Source organism: Nannospalax galili, unplaced genomic scaffold, assembly GCF_000622305.1.
Source record: "Nannospalax galili isolate Female #2095 unplaced genomic scaffold, S.galili_v1.0 scaffold382, whole genome shotgun sequence".
Classification (NCBI taxonomy): domain Eukaryota; kingdom Metazoa; phylum Chordata; class Mammalia; order Rodentia; family Spalacidae; genus Nannospalax; species Nannospalax galili.
In genome coordinates this window covers 738,343-755,881 of record NW_008348685.1, presented here as the reverse complement: position 1 = coordinate 755,881, position 17,539 = coordinate 738,343, and the positions used below count along the sequence as shown (strand labels likewise).

The window sequence follows — 17,539 nt, the reverse complement described above, 5'->3', positions numbered from 1 at the left end:
CAGGTGCACGGATTTAGGATATATTCTGCTCCTAATCCATTCTTCTTCCTTTCCCGTTGCCCTAACACAAGTTGCCACAGCCTGTAAAATGTTAGTGAGATGTTACACTTGAGACCTGCACAGTACAAACCATGAAATGTGTCTGGAAAAGATCGCATTGTTTTTAGTTGCTGCAGCAATGGATGTATCAGGTTGAGGGGAGATATTTGCAGAACAGAACTGGAAATGCTAAAAACATTGTCTCACTCCAGGAGACAGAGGGGAGGGAGGGAGGGGGAGAGGGAAAGAGGGAGGGGGAGAGAGAGGAAGAGAGATTGAGAGATTTCTGTCTTTCAGCTGCAGTAGATTTGTTATCAAAACGAGGGAGTATGCAGGGTGCTAACTAGGGTCAGCTGAGAACTCCACGTGGAAGAGACGAGTTACAAACAGTGTGGAACGGAGGGCAGCAAGGACTTGTCTCCGACATCCAGCAGTGGAGAATGGCTGGGGACTCGGAGTCGGTTCTGGAAGCAGCCTCCTTTCTGTGAGCAAGAGCCCAGCAGACGCCATGAGAGCTGTTTCAGGGGAGCGAGGCTGTGTTTAACACATATGTTTCCCATTGTTAGCTGGAGACAGCCGGGGAGCAGGGAGTGAGCCTGACAAAGCAGGATTGAAGGGCAGGCAGAGAGAAGACCAGGAATGCTGTTCAGGAAATTCTTCAGGCATGGGCAGGGACTTGGCTGCAGATCTGCCGCTGGAAAATCTGAGTGGGGCAGCTCCTGAGCTCAGGCAGGGCCTGCTCACACTGGGCGGGCTGAGTGGCCGCCTCCTTCAGCGTCTCTCAGTGCCTTAGGACCACCCGGACCTTCAACAGCCACTTTGTGAAGCAGACCAGAGAGGTAGGGGATGTGCAGTTGGGTTTCCAGCCTCTCTTCCTGAACCCTGTCTGCTGATTGTTTACACACACTTGAGTGTGGGATGTGTGCGCTGGCGTGCGTGTGTTGATTAACAAGTTTCAGTGGGACTAGTTGGGCATGCGGAGTGAGGTTCTCAGCTTTGTTTTCCTGGTCCCTGAGCGTCCGCGAGGCACAGGAACTTTGGAAAGTTAGCACTCCACAGCTAACAGGGTTGTGGAAGGAAAAGTGACTGGATTTCTTCGGTTGTCACTCTGCTCCAGCCCTCTGGAACTTTCCCTTTCTGCCTCGCAGGTCGCTTCATTGGCAGCAGAAATAATCTTTGATGAGATTGGCCGTGTTCTTTTGTTTCATGGGAGTTTTAAGACGAGTATTCCAAGCAGAAAATGACTCTTTTTTGGAGGGAATCAGAATTTGAAGTTTGTGTTAGGGGAGACACATTTTTAAGAACAGATAGGTGAGCAAGGGCTCATGGTGTCTTATTTCAATAGGCAGCTACAGCAGTTAAAACTTTCTTATGGGAGATCTGAATAACAGTTACATATTTGCCTAGGAATAGTCTGGATTTTAATTGTGCTTTTGTAATCATCTCCAATTTTTCTGAGTGGAAGATATAATTTGTACTTAGTTCAAGGCCAGCTTGGTCTACATAGTGAGTTCCAGTACAGCTGGGGCTACAGAGAGACCCTGTCTCAAAAAGACCAAAACAAAAAAAACAAACAAAAAACCACACTTATCTAGTTCATAAAAGATAATAGAGCTGTAGCAGCAAACAGTAGCTTATTCAGAGAAGTCATTGATAAAGATAAAGATAAATGGTGTGAATGTCTTTTTGACCAATGGGCTTTGTTCTCATCTGACTGAAAACAACACAATGTTGAATAACTTTGAGTAGACTTTCAGTTTTATTTCTTTACATATATAAGCCGTATTATAATACAGGGACTTCTCCCCTCCTACCAAAGTTATATATTTTTTTCTCTATATGGTATTTGGAAGAGAAGCAATATGATGTCATTGCCTTATTTATTTATCATTTGTATGAGTGTTATGATGCCTACATGTATGTAAGCATACTCATGTGGTACAATGCCGACCGAGGTCGGAAGACATCGTTGGATCCCCTGGACCTGGAGTTATGGGTATTTAGATTAACTGCCATGTGGGTACTGGGAACCAAACCTGGGTCTTCAGCAAGAACAGCCAGAGCTCTTAACCACTGAGTCATCTCTCCAGCCCCCAGCCCCGAGGGTTGTAGTCTTTCAGAGCTTGGCTCAGCTCAGATGAAGCAGGTCTAAACCTCCTCCTGCTGTAGGACTACTTACTGAACAACAGAGGAGCTTTCCAAAGGGGCCCTGGCCAAGCATATGCTTGGGGAAGCAGATGACTGTGTGGGTCCTTGCAGACTTGGTTAGTAGCAGAGAACCACTGAACCTCTTACAGTGGGTCTCTTTGAAAACAGGTAGAAGTTTAAGTCAGAGTCCTGAAACTTCTTAACAGGTAGATGGATGTGCTTGTTTAGGTCAAGGGATGAATAAAGTGTGGAGGCTGGAATTTCGCACTCCTTTCCCAGCAGTGGACCTAGGGCAAATAGGCAGAGGGTCATTCTGTTGGTAAATTTTATGATTGTCAGCCAGTCATTCTTTTCCTCATGGTTTTGTTCTTGGAAGAGGGAATTGGGATTTGACTGGCAGGCAGTTTTCTTGGTCTGAGAGATAGCTCACACATGTTTTCCACATTAGCCTCATCTCTGCAGTAGGAGGGTTGGGTGCGGTAGGTTTAGGAATTTCAGGAGTCCCTGCAGGGCAAAGGAGGGCAGTTGGAAATCAGGATGAACATGACTTTTCTAATACCAAGGCAAATTAGGAGCTGATGTGAACCACAGCCAATCCCACTGCCAGGGAAGGAGGCAGTGAGTGAGCTCGAATGTCATAGCCCTCTAAATTTAGTGCGTGTCAAGCTTTCTGCAGAAAGAGGCGTGACATAGAAACTCCAGGTTGCAGGGATATGCAGAGCAATGCTCAAACTTGGAAGAAACTCTTTAGTTTAGAGGGAAAATCAAACTCTCTTGACATTTGGAAGGAGGGAGAGGAGGAGGAGGAGGGAAGGGAAGAAGAAATCTGGAACAGAGGTGGAGGCAGTAAGGACAGGCCTGGGCAAATTGGACATGGAGCTTGGAGGGAGACCTCTGGGAAGGAAAGGAGCACAATTGATAGAAACTACCACACATGGCTCTACTGGGCTTCATAGCCTCAGTGCAATTGGCTGGCTTACTCTCTTCACAATGGGAGACCTCGTGGTCAGCGTGCTTGGCAGTGCCTTCTGGAAGCAATCAGAAAGCAGATTTTGTAAGAATAGCATCACCCAAGAGAGCTCAAATTTCCTAAGTGGGGAAACAGCCTCTTGAGGCCTTATTTTTAACCCATATGTGTTCCATGTAGAGATATTCCTGCTGGAACATTTGAGTGAGAGGGCCAGGTGAACAGGAACAAGTAACTACTGGGGACAAATACTGTTTGGGGCTCTGCAAACTTTTCAAAGAAAAGACAGTACTATGCATCTTTTGTGAGGCATTTTTGGTTTGGTTTGGTTTTGGTGAGGAATGACCATAGTTTGTTTTGTTCTCCAGAAAAACAGGACAGATAAAGATAGTGATAGATAGATGTAGAGATAGAAACAGAGGCTATAGAAAGCAGATGATAGAGACAGAAACAAAAAGAAATGGAGAAACAGAGGATAGAAAATAGATGAAGATGATAGATGGATAGATAAATTGATAAAAGATAGATAATAGATGATATCTAGTTAGATAGATGATTAGATAGATAGATAGATAGATAGATAGATAGATAGATAGATAGAAAGAAAAAGTATGATAGATGGAGACACAGACAGAGATGGAAAGGATAGATGGTTGATAGTATCAGTATATGATATAATAGAAGAGATAGATGATAGATGAAGGAATAGGTGGCGAGATTAAGTAGATAGATGATAGGTAGATGATAGATTTACAAGTATAAAGAAAGATAGAGGTGATAGATAAGTTGGTAGGTAGGTAGACACAGAAACCCAGGCAGTTGCAAAGATGATAAATAGATGATAGATACATGGAAGGAAATGGTAAGTAGGTACATAGAATAAATTGATAATAGATGAAAGGATGGATTGATAGATGACAGACAGATGTTAGATTTATTATGGAAATTGACTCACCACAGTGGAAGTCAAGAATTGCCATGATGCCAATCTGCTAGCAAGAGCAGGAAAGCCGGTGGTATAACTAGGTCTGAGGCGAAAAGGCCAAGCACAGGACAGGCACGGTGAACCTCATGGCCTGAGACTGAAGGCTTTCGAAATGGGGCTGGTAGTGTTGGTGTGAGCAGTACTAACCCAAGTCTGAGGATCCAAGGCCTCAAAGGCAGAGAATGGAATATTTGTGGGCAGAACATGCTTGTAAGAGATGCTGTTCCTGACCAGGTCTGGTTTTAGAATTCCTGCAGATGTAGGGCAGGATGGCCTTGGAACGCTCCCTGTGATTTCTGAAGGAGCCCAGATGTGTTTGATTGTTCCATATCTTATTTGCAAGAGATTTCATTTGAAAAGAAGGTTTGGATGCTGTGTCAGTGACTTCTGCATTTGATTGTCAGTAATTCAAACCTTCTCCTGGAAAGTGAACCATAAAGGGACTTGTTTTCACACATACAGGCTTACAAAGCCCAGGGCTGTGGCAGGGAAGGATGCTTCCTCCCCCTCCACTTGGGCTCACTGCCCTCTTCTTATCTATCTCTGGGTGTTGTGTCCAAGCCAGGGAAGCAGTAACAGGGCACAGAGAAGGAGAAATCATTTCTTCTTAATCAGGCCAATCCTTACGGTATGGCCCTCATGTCTCAGAGAGCATAGACAGAGCTGAGTCACAAGCCAACTGGTCCAGGATGTGGCCCCATGGAATAACACTGTAGCAAGTGCCTTAGGCCAGTTTTATTTCACTGTCTGTGTTTAGAGTAGGAACTGTGAGCTTAGGTGAAGGGTTATTTTGCTTAATGATGAGCATCGGAGTTCTGTAAGCCCTTAAAAACAGGGAGGAAGCCTATAGTATAGGTAAGTGTTGGCCACAAACACTTAAAATCTTTAAAAAAAAAAATGAAAAATCAAATACATTTGAATTCCTCCCTCAAATGATTCTTTTCTGTTATAAAAACGTAGGTCCTAAGAGCAGAGAAAGTGTTATTTGCCTAAGGAGCACAGACCTTCCTTACAGTATTGTTCACAAAGATAGTGCTTGTGGGTCTCTGACACTGTGTATGGGTGGAGAGGGAGTGTGCTGTATGCTGGCTCAGTAATGATCCTCAGCCATATTTCAGAACATCCATATGGGTCTTAGTAACAGAGAAACCTTCAGAAACAACTGCCTTTCATGTTTCTCAAGACCCATTACATTTGAAGATTTGAAGAATTCCTATTTCTGAAACTTTCCCAGGAAATTCTTCTGAAGCCAAGTCAGACATGGGTCTACAGAACAGGGTTTGTGAAATCCTGTTTTGCCTGGCTGTCATCTTCTGCAGGAATCCTAGCACAGTATAGGTGACAAAGGCCAGGCACATGGTCAGTGACAGCCTTACTCATGAGGCAGCCTGCGCTGCTGGTTCCCCTCTAAACCTGACTTAGACTGAACCCAATGTGCCTCTGTGTACTGTGGAACCACTGTCTTCCTCCTAGCCTCTGAAGCCACACCTGGGGTGGAGGTAGTATTCAGTATAGAAGTGGGCTTGGGAGATGGAACAAACAGAGCCGTGGACAGAAATCACTAGACAGGTTCCCGGCTACAATATTCTCTGGATCTCAGTTTCAAAGGGTGCTAGATACCTTTCAGGTGATTTCTGCTTCTCAGAACTATGATATTGTATCTCTAAGGTTTTTCCACTTTCTTTGAGAATATATCTTTATCTTCCTTCCCAAGTCTGCACTTCTCACAGTATGTTATCCATCCCTCCATCCTTACCCATGCTGTTGTCTTTATGTTGCTCAGAAATACTCCAGTGAACCTCCTTCTGACAAACGTACTCCAATCATCTAAGCAGGAGAGAGGGTGAACACCAAGGAGGGGAAGCACAACAATGTCAGAATAGTAGATGGCATTGTCTTGCAGTAATGAATGAGTGGGGATGCTGAGACATGAGCCCAGGCTCCACTGTGATCCCGGCTCTGTGACTCAGGTTTTCCTTATTTGCAGGTGCCCTGATTTTCTGGTCTTTAAATGGAACAGGATAATATCTTCCTTAACAATGTGGGATTCTGTATGTACTATACTTAGTGTGGAGCCCTGTGCACAGTTAAGAACTTATGTATTCAGGTCCACACATGGTCAGTATTAACTGACGAGGCATCAGGTGAGAGGAGAATGAGAGACAGACCATGATAAAGACTCAAGACCACCAGTGAAGGAGAGGGTGCTTTGTGCTGAGTTGTTCAGCTTCCTCTGTGTGTGTGTTTCCATTGAATTTCTCTGCAGATTCTACCGTCCCCTGTATTTCACCTTTGCTACCACGTGGAAAGGTGACTGTCTTCATTACTGCTTCAGATGGCTCATGCCGAGTATGAGCCACCTCCTTTAAAAGAAAGCTTGTAAGCTGTGGCCCCTGACCTGCCTCTCAGATGGGTCTACAGCACTCGGAGAGGACTGTGTCATCATAGTTCACTTCGGGTCTAAATCCTGTGAGATTGGTTTGGTAGGAACTCTGCTGGTAGCTGTACTAATGGATCTGGGGTGTTTAGGTGGCTGTGGATACAATTGCTTTATTCTTTTTTAACTGATAAAGCAATGGCACTTTTAAAGCAAGCGTGTTTCTATGATTAAAAAAAAAATACTGTCAGGGATCAGAGACTCCCTTCTTGTGCAGAACACTCTCCCATTTTCCTTGATAGAATTAGACTCACTTGTGAATACCCCGAGTTCCACAGGATACATTCTGAATGCCCAGAGGCCCTGCTACTGCTTGGCAGGGTTGAAGCTGCTTTCATTGAGCTCAGAACAAATAAGTAACAGGGTGAGCTCCCTTCTCCAAGCAGATGATTTGACGGTGTGTCCTGTTGTAGTAACTCTGATTGGGGTTGTGGTCTGGGCATGATGTATTTAATGAAAGAAGATGACTTAAGGATAGTGCCAGCTCAGGGAGCAGAGCTACACAGCTTTCCTTCCATTCCAGCACTTACCTATGGCTGTGTTTTTCCGTCTGTCTTGTTAAGATCTTTCTAGCTCTTTGTGGGCCATGTCACCTCTGAACATTCTTTGGTCTCTTGTTCAACACGTGTCTGTTGCAATCATCATCTGCTTCCCTTTAGGGGGTACAGTGCTGGTTATAGATCAGTCTAAACAGCATACGTTTTACAGTATCATAACAAATACTAGTTCTAAAGTCGAAAGGACTCTATGGTCCCAACTTCCCTGTGTGAGAAAACTGTTCATGGTTTATTTCCAACTGAGAATCCACATTGCTGGTCACAAACTAACAACTCAGGAACAATCCTAGAAATTCACTTTAGTTCACAAAAATGTTTTTGGTTTGTTTTCCTTTTCTGACCCTGGGTCTTACCTGTGAGACCCCAGTTGGCCTGAAATGCCTGATCTCTTGCTTAGAACCCAGAGTTCTAGGGTCACAGATGTGCACCCCTATGCCCTGCTTTTTTATTTTAAAATTATGTACTTAGTTACGAGGCATTTAAATGCCCTAAGATGTGAAATTAAGTCTTGATTACCCATGAAGCTCAAGGTGTGTCTCTCTGTGGTCTGATTTGTTGTGGTACTGTGGCGGCAGGCTCTGGTTGGTGGGCTCTGGGTATCTCCTCTTCCTTTGGATGGTATGTGTCTTTCTCACCCACTGGTGCTACCTTCCAGAGCTGTAGATGCTTACATGGGTCATCTCTGTTTCTCTTGGCAGAGTCTCTCAATGGAACCCAAGAATGCAGACAATGAGATGAAGGAAGGACCCTTTCTCAGGTCTCCTAAAGTGGGATGTAGTATAGCACTGTTATGGATTTGGCAGATGGAAGCCAGCCCATCATTAAACTGGGGCTCAGTTCTTTCCCAGAACACCACTGAGTATTTTATTCAAAAGAGATGCAAAAGCTGCTATGGTGGCTAGGAACATAGGGCTCAAAATGAGGTGTTGCTCAGAAAAACTAGCCTATAGGTGGCAGCTAGGGTAAAAGCTATGTATGTGGGGGAAATCATATTAGTTACTGGCTCTAGGGATGGGGTTTTTGAAGAATGGGCCTGAGGGACTGGAGAGATGCCTCAGTGATAAGAGTGCTTGCTGCTCATGCAGAGGACCAAGTTAGTTCCCAGCACCCATGGCAGGTAGCTCGGGACAACCTGTAATTCCAAATTTAGGGGCTCCAACACTTGTCTGGCCTCCATGATCACCTATGCCCATATGTACACACCCCACACAGACACACAATACATAAAACTTTAATAAGGAAGGGCATGAAAGTAATGTAAATATTCTATCTTATTTACAAATAAACACTTATTTGTAAGACTCAAGGAGCCCTCTAATGACTATCTGCCTGTATTTCAGCAGACGCGAATGGTACCATGATAGACCCACATGCGTATGTGCATATGTACACTAATCAGAGCTTGCAGAGTGCCGCACAAAGGGCCTAACAACTCTTAACTATTACTATCATGCTTATGTCTGGAAACTTCCAAAAAAGTGATAGAATCTTCAGAAATGAGTTGAACATCTCCTTTTAGACTACAGATTTCATTTCTGGAATCAAGGAGTACAGGTAATAGCCAAACAGTTGTCAAGGAAGAATCTACTGTGTCAATGGTAATTTTGTAGAGCCACTTAATCATCAGAGAAGGATACATTCATTTAGTGTAGCTGTTTTTCATGATGCTGTAAAAATTTTATGGGTTTCAGAGGGCTTATATCCTTTGGGAAATTTATCTATTCTTAGAGAAACATGTACCCTAACTGAATTATAGTACTTAATCAAATATTCACTTTATATGTCTTTTGAGGAAGAGTGTTGCTATGTTGCTCCAGATGACCTGGAAGTCATTATGTAGACCATTCCAGGTTGGCATTGATCTCACAGAGATCCCCCTGCCTCCACCTCCTGGGTGCTGGGCTTAAAGGTATGTGTCCCCATGTGTGGCATGAAATATATTTTTAATTAGTAATCATGTTGGTCTAGATAGTTATTCACATATATCTAGGAGTATTTCAGCAAAGAATTGAGAGAGCTGACTTCTCAGCCAGGAATTCTTTAACGTGTGGAGCAGCTTTGGGAAGGTTGATCAACCTCCTTATTTCATGGTTGCCTGGCCTGTGTAATACAAATACTGATATCTTATAACCATATGTCCTTAAAGATGAAATAAGCAAAACATTTAAAGCCATGTCTGGTGCCTTGCCTGTAATTCCAACCTTCCAGAGGCTGAGACAAGAAAATCGCCATCAGCCAAGTCCAGCCTGGGCTACAAAGTAGACTCTGGCATATCATTTGATGTGCCAGTGTGTGCTGAAATTTGTAATTTATGTATGCTTTATGTTAGAAAACTTGTGGTTTCATGATGTGTCAAGTGGGACAGACTGAGGCCTAGAATTGTGGGGGAAACTTACTAGTTTTTTTTTTTCAGCTGACTTTGGTTTGTCACTAATTGCTCTGTGACCTTGATTAAGCCTCTTTACCACCTGGAAACCATTTGTCTTATTTACTAAGTAACGGTGGGGCCTTTATGTTGTCCACATTCCCTCCCAGCTTTCAGTCTTACTCTTTGATCTGAAGCATTTGACTCATACCCACTATTATTTTACAATGCAGTTTGGTCCCTGAGAGGGACCCAGGAGAGCTGTGGTGGCACAGTTATGAGAGTCACGGGCTGGCTTTTGTCAGAAGCAGCAATAGAGACGTAGAAAGGGCTGATCTTGTGTAGTGCAGAATGGTTAGTGAGCTGAAAGAACTGTCGGTGGCCATGATGGATAGAGACAGATTCTTTCACTTGTGAAGATGACAGAATTAAACCTGGGGATCAGGTGTTTGATGACTTTCCTGCTCATGGCTGTTCTTTTATATTTATGCCTGGTCCTCAACTCACAGCATCAAGGATCTGATGCCTCTGTGTTCCGTGTGCAACCAAATCTTCAACAAGTTTTGAGATTCTTTCAAGTGTTTGCTCAAATACTACCTTCATGAGGCTCCACGTCTCTTTATTGTTTCTCCAAAGCACTCATCCCCTGACATAAACATAGCACTCTTGTGTTTCATGTTGGATATCTATCTCCTCCATCGCTGCTGCTTACCTGCCACCAGACAAGAGGGGGTCTTTGTGTTTACCTCATTGATGTGGCCCAGATGCTCAGAAGAGTGCCAGAGGAGGAACTGAAGGAAAACCCAGGCTTGGCCCTCTCCTGTCCTTCACAGGCACTGCACATCACAGGTGCACTTACACACATGCAGGCAATACACTCATACACAAAAAATATAAAAAAAAATTAAAAAAATATTGATGGCTCAGATTTTTTGTAAGGAACAGAAGCACTCAAATGTCTGGTACTGACTAGTGTGGATACACACATGTGTCACAAGTGTATTTCTGTCTCTGACATCTGACATCTCTGCATCTCTAGAATGGTCATGGTTGGTGTTCATGATGATACCAAAGTATCTTCTGGCTAAGCAGAGGAAGGAAAGTACTTTAAACTTAATACAAAGTAACTGCTCATAGCCCTAACATGCTGGAGACACACATTTGTGTCTCGAGTCAGTCTCCTTCTGACTCGAATCCAGAGCCATTTCCAGGTGTCACTATGACACCATCACCTCGAAGTCTATATGCATTGTCACATTAACATAACTCCTGACCTCTCCTCTCCTCATACGTGACATATACCTTCTGCTCTGTGAGCCTCTGCCCCCCACTATATTCTCCTCTGGCAAATGACACCCTCAGTCCCCTGACTGCTTTGCCAGAATCTGGTTACGACCCTTGACTCCTGTCCTTTGCTTATGCCCTTGTACTCTTGGGACTCGTGCCCCAGGCAGCAGTGAGTCGTCTTAGCTCCATATCCAGCAGTGCCTCTTGACCATCTCATCCACTTCTCCATGGGTCTGGACAATGGCACCTGTTCCCAGAGGGTGTCAGGAATCATGGGCACAACTCCATGCTTCTAGTCTCCTCCCACAGAACAGCCATCCGCACATCTCACTTCTGGAGTGGTGGTGACTGATGTAATGAGTATCACAGCTGAAGACTGACGGTGCCTGATAAGACCCTCCATGGCCCCCTGGCATCCTGTACACGAGCTTGCTTTTGCTTACTTTTCTATCTACCATGGTCTAGACACATGCCCTTCACACTTGCCAGGAAAGCCCTGACCCCAAGGCCTTGGCACCTGCTGGTATTGTTTCCTGTATAGGGACCTGCTCCCATGGTCCTCCTGGTCACTCACTAGTTCGTTCACGTTTTTATCTCAATCTCTCCGGTACACAGAGAGAAAGGCCGTCTAACCTAGAGCGCCTGACATTGTGCTCTTTCTCCTGCTCCACTGTTTTCATCGTAAAGTTAACCCTAAGGGTAAGTGTAAGAAGTTACCCATTTGTTGCTGTGTTAGACTTTGTGTGGCTGTGACAGAATTCCTGACATAACCCAGAAGAGATAAAGATTATTTGGGTTCAAGATTTCAGAGCTTGTGGTCATTCATGGCAGGAGGGTGTGGAAAAAATCAGGTCCCAGCATGGAGGCTGGGAAGCCAAGAGAAAAGCTGCTCTCGGGGTTTCTTCTTTCTCCCTTTTTTCCACCGCCTTCTCCAGCATATAGGATGATGCTGCCCACATTCAGAATGGGACTGCATCCTTTAATTCTTTCTGGGCATCACCTCACACAGACATACCCAGCGGTGTGCTTCACCAATCTCTCAGGGCCTTCCTGACATAATAAAGTTGAAAATCAAGATTAACCATCAGAAGTTCCTGATTTATTTCCCCCACTAACACCCAGTATCTATATATTGGAAGGACATTGGTCTTGTCGCTTCTGGCTGTCAGGGGTCTGCACAGTATAGAAACTGATAAGCATTGATTTAAGTAATCATAGGTAATAGAAAATTATGTAAAATAATCCATGTTCATCTGTAAGGATATGAGCACATGCACCAATACAGTTTAAATTGATGTAGCTCTTTTAAAGCTTTAAAAGTAAACTAGGATCACTTCTATAATCGCAAATCTGGAGAATTGTAGGCAGGGGGATCAGGATAACAGGCTAGGCCTGTCTACATAAAGAGTTCAGGCCCAGCTTAGGCTACATGATATTTTATCTCCAAATACCTAAGTAATGAGTGCTGTGGTGGTACACACTACAGGGAGACCTTGTCTCAGAAAAAAAGAAATATCTGGTTCATATTGCTTGGCTACACTAAGTGAACCAACTTATATGTTAGTATAAAAAGGCAAATGTAACTGTGTGCGCACTTTGAACATAAATGTTGATTCTATCACTATGTATTGACTATGTCTAGAAGGATATTTTTAAGTTTAGTAAAGTGATGGCCTGAATAGAGGGAGAATGAAGGGGAAATGAGATCTTCTTAAATGTATGTTCTGTTAAATGTACACTCTTGTCCAATTGTCAGTAAAGTTGTTTAGCACATTTATATTCCAACTCTCAGAGCTAAAATAAACAGTACCTAACTTTAAAATTAACCCAAATATTTAGTTTTACAACAAAAAGCCACTCTACAAAGAGGCATTGACTTTTCTGATGAATTTTAAACAGGAACACACAGGAACACAAGTTGATTATTACATCAAAAGTCAAAGTGATGAGTTTATTACAATTTTCTAAGTTGTGCCAGACATTAGTAATCCAAGACTAATGCTTTGTATGATTGAATGAAAACAACCTTTGAAAACAAACAGTTTAAAATCAGAAACCACAAAATTAACATGGCTAATGGAAGGGTAGGCCTGTGCCAAGATAACCCAGAATGGATCAGATTCCACAATCAACTGTGAAACTCTAATGAGTCTGTGCTGGAGCCTCTTCCTGCTGGTTATAAAAGCTGATTACAGTTGTGCAATTATGTAATTCCAGTTTACTTTTTATCTTACTGGAAGTTTTGGCATGAAGCATCATCAAAACACCCTACCTCTTTTGATTTGCCTGATATCTCATTTCTAAATAAGGTAATACGGTGGTTGGGCTTTCTGTGTTTTCCCCTAGTTTGATCATGAACGCGAGGTGCATATACTGTTGCCTAGACTGTTTCTATAAACTTGGTCCTTACTCTCTCCTCTGAGCTCCTTTAGGTCCAGGCATTGAGCATGCTGTTCAGGCCACCAGGTTCATTGCACCCTCTCTGGAAAGTCTGCTCCTCTGTTGCTCTCACCTTGATTGTCACCATGTCAGACTGGCCTTCTGTGAACAAATGGGTTGTCCTCTTTTCTATATGATGCAATGCTTGGCGCTTCCTTCCTGGCAGCTAATTCCATTTCGAATACTTTTACCTCTTACAGCTTTATTGTCTGCCTCTCTCATTAAGTTAGGAGACTAATTAAGGCAGAGATGGGCTCACTTTCTTCCTTGTGAAGAACTCTGTATTCTGGAACCACTGTGTTGCCTGGTACATAGCAGATGGCTAGAAAGTTTGTTTTCAATTGTTTGTTTGTTGGTTTTGGTTTGATTTTTAATATTGAAAAGATAAGGATCAGAGACTTCCTTGAAGGCTAGGCCTGGGTTTTGTCCTGTTTCTTTCTTCCATAGTACACACACACACACACACACACACACACACACACACACACACACATATCTGGCCATAGTACTACACTCATTCTTTACTCTGATAAATTTTAATTTTTTTAAGGTTTCGTAAGACTAAGGCTAGGAGCTCAGTGGCATAGAACTTGTCACATGCAGGATGCCCTAGGGTTAATCTTTACTACTTGCAAACAAAGCAATTTTGTCTTAAGTATATATTATATGCTGGGCATATTCTTCTTTATACCCCTCTACCCCCCTTAAGAAATAAGATACATTGAAGTGTGGTGGTCAGGAGAGACAATGGGTTATCAGTAATTAGCAAACTACTGGCCAATACCTCTTTCTATTAATTATTCCTGATTAGTAGAATTGATTGGGTCCCACTATATTTAACAAGATAAAAAAGATCAGAAATCTTGATGACATCAATATACCATAATATACCTTTAAAACTTCAGTTTTATAAAGCCATCTCCCAAAGCCTACTGTATTCTTGTGGAGCAGATGATAATTCGGCTCCTATCACTATTTTCCAGACAGTTCTCTTACAAGGGAGGAAAGTATCTTCTTCGAAAGAAGGACTTTGTTAGTACTGAAACCTTGATCATAGATAGAAACTGATGCTTCTAGCAATAATAGCCCAGCACAGGTTTGTGTTTCCACTGAGCACACAGTGATACATGTTTGGCCCTAGAACTATCCAACATTCCTGTACCTACTAATGAAATATTATAAGGAGGATAACAGGAGAGCTTCCTAAGTAGCTCTTTGATACCTACTAGATTTAGGAAGGAAATGTCACCAGTTTTATTAGTGATCACCTCTGTGTGAGCAGGCCTGTGTCTGTTGGGATAATAAGTCCTGTCACATGTACATTCATTATCATGAACTGTGTATCTTCTTTATTTGTCGGGAGGAGGCCTACGGTGTTTAAGTAGTATGGTTGGCCAGCTTCCAATAACCCTTAAATTTTCTTTATCGATTCATCTGTTGATAGACACCTAGCCTGATTCCACAACTTGACTATTGTTAATAGTTGTATAATTAGCATGGATATGCAGTTTTATCTGTGGTGAACTGACTTGTATTGTTTTGGATATATTCCCTACAGTTGTACAGCTAGGTCACATGATAAGTCCATTTTTTATATTTCTGAGGAACCTCCATACTGATTTCCATAGAAGCTGGACTAATGCACATTCCTACCAGCCATGTATGAGGGTTCTGTTTCCCCACATCCTCAACAATGTTTTTTGTTGTTTCTTTTTTTTCTGTAATATCGAGTAAGTTTTTATTTTCTTTAAACCACTTAAGCTAAATTGATGTCTTATCTTTTTCTGTCTTGTTTTTAAGAGATGAATATACTGCCTTATATTACAACCTAGCCCAAAATGGCCAAAATTAGTTTAACATTAGGTAAGTGGCTCAATATCCAGTTAGTCTATATAGTCCAAGGATTTCTTCTCTCTTCTGTAGAAAGCCACTAAAGAATAAACAAGATGATTTCCAGAGTATAACATAAAGATTGCTAAATTGCTTTGATAATCTTTAGTAGATTGACTAGTTAACTTGGAATTAATATTACATTACCTCTTAAGTTTTAGCTAGAGTGGGCTATGTGTAATATACATCAGGAGTTGCAATCAATTATAATGCATGAATTATATGCATGAATTATAATCATCTGTCAGTAGTTGTTTAACAACAGATTTCAAATCCCCCGAAGGGCACATCCGCCGTTCGTTCTCTAATACCCTTAATACTTGAGGACACTCCCTTTACCTATGTTTTGTATCAGGGCAGACTTTGCTTTGCCTTTTCTCACATTTCTTCTTTCCTGTGCGTATAAAACATAGTATACTGTTACTTTTAATAAACACTAGTTTAGTTATTTTTTATAACACCATCTTCCCATGAACATGAAAGCAAATCTGCCACATTGAAAAGAAACCATCAACATCCTCCAAGTACCTTTTTGGTTGGGTTGTTTGTTTTCTGTTGTCTTTACACCCTTAGAGATCCAAACTTCTTCCAAAATTGTCATTGCTGCCCATTCACGATGTAAGAAAATCCTTATTTTTCTAGGGAGAATCATTCACATGTAATCTATGAATGGCTTCACTGAATTTATACAACAGTTATAGTCATACCATGAATGTATTGATAATTCACAATTTTGTATAAAGTCCTTTCATTCCATAGTAAGTGCTCCAAATCAGGAGAGCTCAGTGCTGATCCTTTCCCTTACTTCAAATTGACATAAATGTGCCATTTGTATTAAGGCCTATAATTTTCTTTTTTATTATTTATTTTTAAAAATTATTGAGAATTTCATACATGCATATAAGGTGTTTTGATCAAATCCATGCCCACTCCCTCCAACTCCCCCCCCATTTCCCCATCACTTTTTTTCTGATATTTTCATGTACTCTTTCTCTTTTTTTTAATGGGACTTTTTGCTACTCTAACATTCCCCCCTTTGAAGATGTACCCCTACAATCTTTTAAGGATTAGATAAGAACTCCCAAATGCTTTTGAAATTTTTAGCCTTTGGAACTGAGTATGCTGCTAAGAGGCCCAAGGACATTTTGACTTTTAGCCAAGAAATTGGCTACTGTTCTTTGGGGTCTTTTTACCCTAACTGCCTAGCCAATTCCTACCTCCTATTTCTTATCATGCCATCCTCTGAAGAGGTTACCCAGCTTGCAGATAGGGAATCGGGACACAGACTGCCCTGGCTTCTTCCATGATGAACAGGGATGCAGGGTGAAGCAATTGGGGTACCTCTTCAGTTGGTCTATCTAAAAGACTCCCAAATTATATAACTGATCTGTAGGAAGAAAAGAAAGTCCTTGACTGGTGAATAGGAGATGTGAAGGAGAAGTAAAGGCAATAGTAATTAGCATTACAAGTTCTACACAGGAAACTAGAAAAAAGTCAGAATAGGGCAAATTTCAAATGTTCTTATGAGAGTCCATTGGAATTTCTTGATGAGAGCTTCCAAAAGCATCCCTCTATTGGGTTCCTCCTCATTTTTCTTTTGTCTGCCAAGGCTGGACTCTAGAGTGATAGATTCAAGATTTGCTTTCAGGCACTTTGATAACTGTTGGAGTGGTTATAATCAGTGTCAGTTCCCTCTCAAAGGCTTCTAGATAAGGGGAGAAAACAAATTTAGCCATCATTTTAGAACAATAGCAGGTTGTCTCCCTTTGCTATAGGTGGGCACTACAGTATTAGAGACCAAGATTTGAAGTCTTACATCTGAGCCACACTTTCTGATTAGAAACAAAACAATGAAAAATAATTGTCTAAATAACTTTTTATATGGACTTAAGCCTAATGTCTGAGAAGTGTAATCCCTTGAACTCTTAAAGAAATATACTGATCACTTTACTTTTGGGCTATGCTTTCCTTTTGGGTGTTTAAGACTGTACAGTTGGCTGAAAGAGATCAATTTACTTTTACACTTACGGTCATTTGAGGATCGGTTCTTCAGGGGTCACATGGGCTTGGGAGGAGCCCCTGGCTCCTTTCTTTTACCAGTTCCATCTATGCGAAGACAAGTCAAAGGTCCTGATCAACCATGGCTGGCTTCACTTGGAAGCATGGAGGAAATGATTCCTCTGTGTTGACCCTCCTCTTTGTAGACTGGATACTGGTTCAGTCCCTCTGGTGGGGTTACCATGGCTCCTCCTGAACAAGAGGACAGATGACTAACCACAGTTATAGGACATTTTGATAGATGTTTGTGGGGAGTGAGTGCGGCCAAGTCAGCCAAAGATGGCGCCCTGGCTGGCTGCCAAGCCTCATGAGTCGGCCGTGCTCGCTCCCCACAGATGTTCTATAGTCCCCTGGAATTTAGTTGACC

The 17,539-nt window shown here is 42.3% G+C and overlaps 1 protein-coding gene across 1 annotated transcript in view; it reads left to right on the top strand.

The window, feature by feature from the left end:
- The first annotated feature begins 366 nt into the window (after positions 1–366).
- Positions 367–17,539, top strand: part of Sgcd (sarcoglycan delta) — a 440,866-nt gene continuing 423,693 nt past the window's right edge. The window contains exon 1 of the mRNA XM_008845949.3: positions 367–878. The gene's annotated coding sequence lies outside the window, so the exon portion shown is untranslated. The remainder of the gene's footprint in view (positions 879–17,539) is intronic.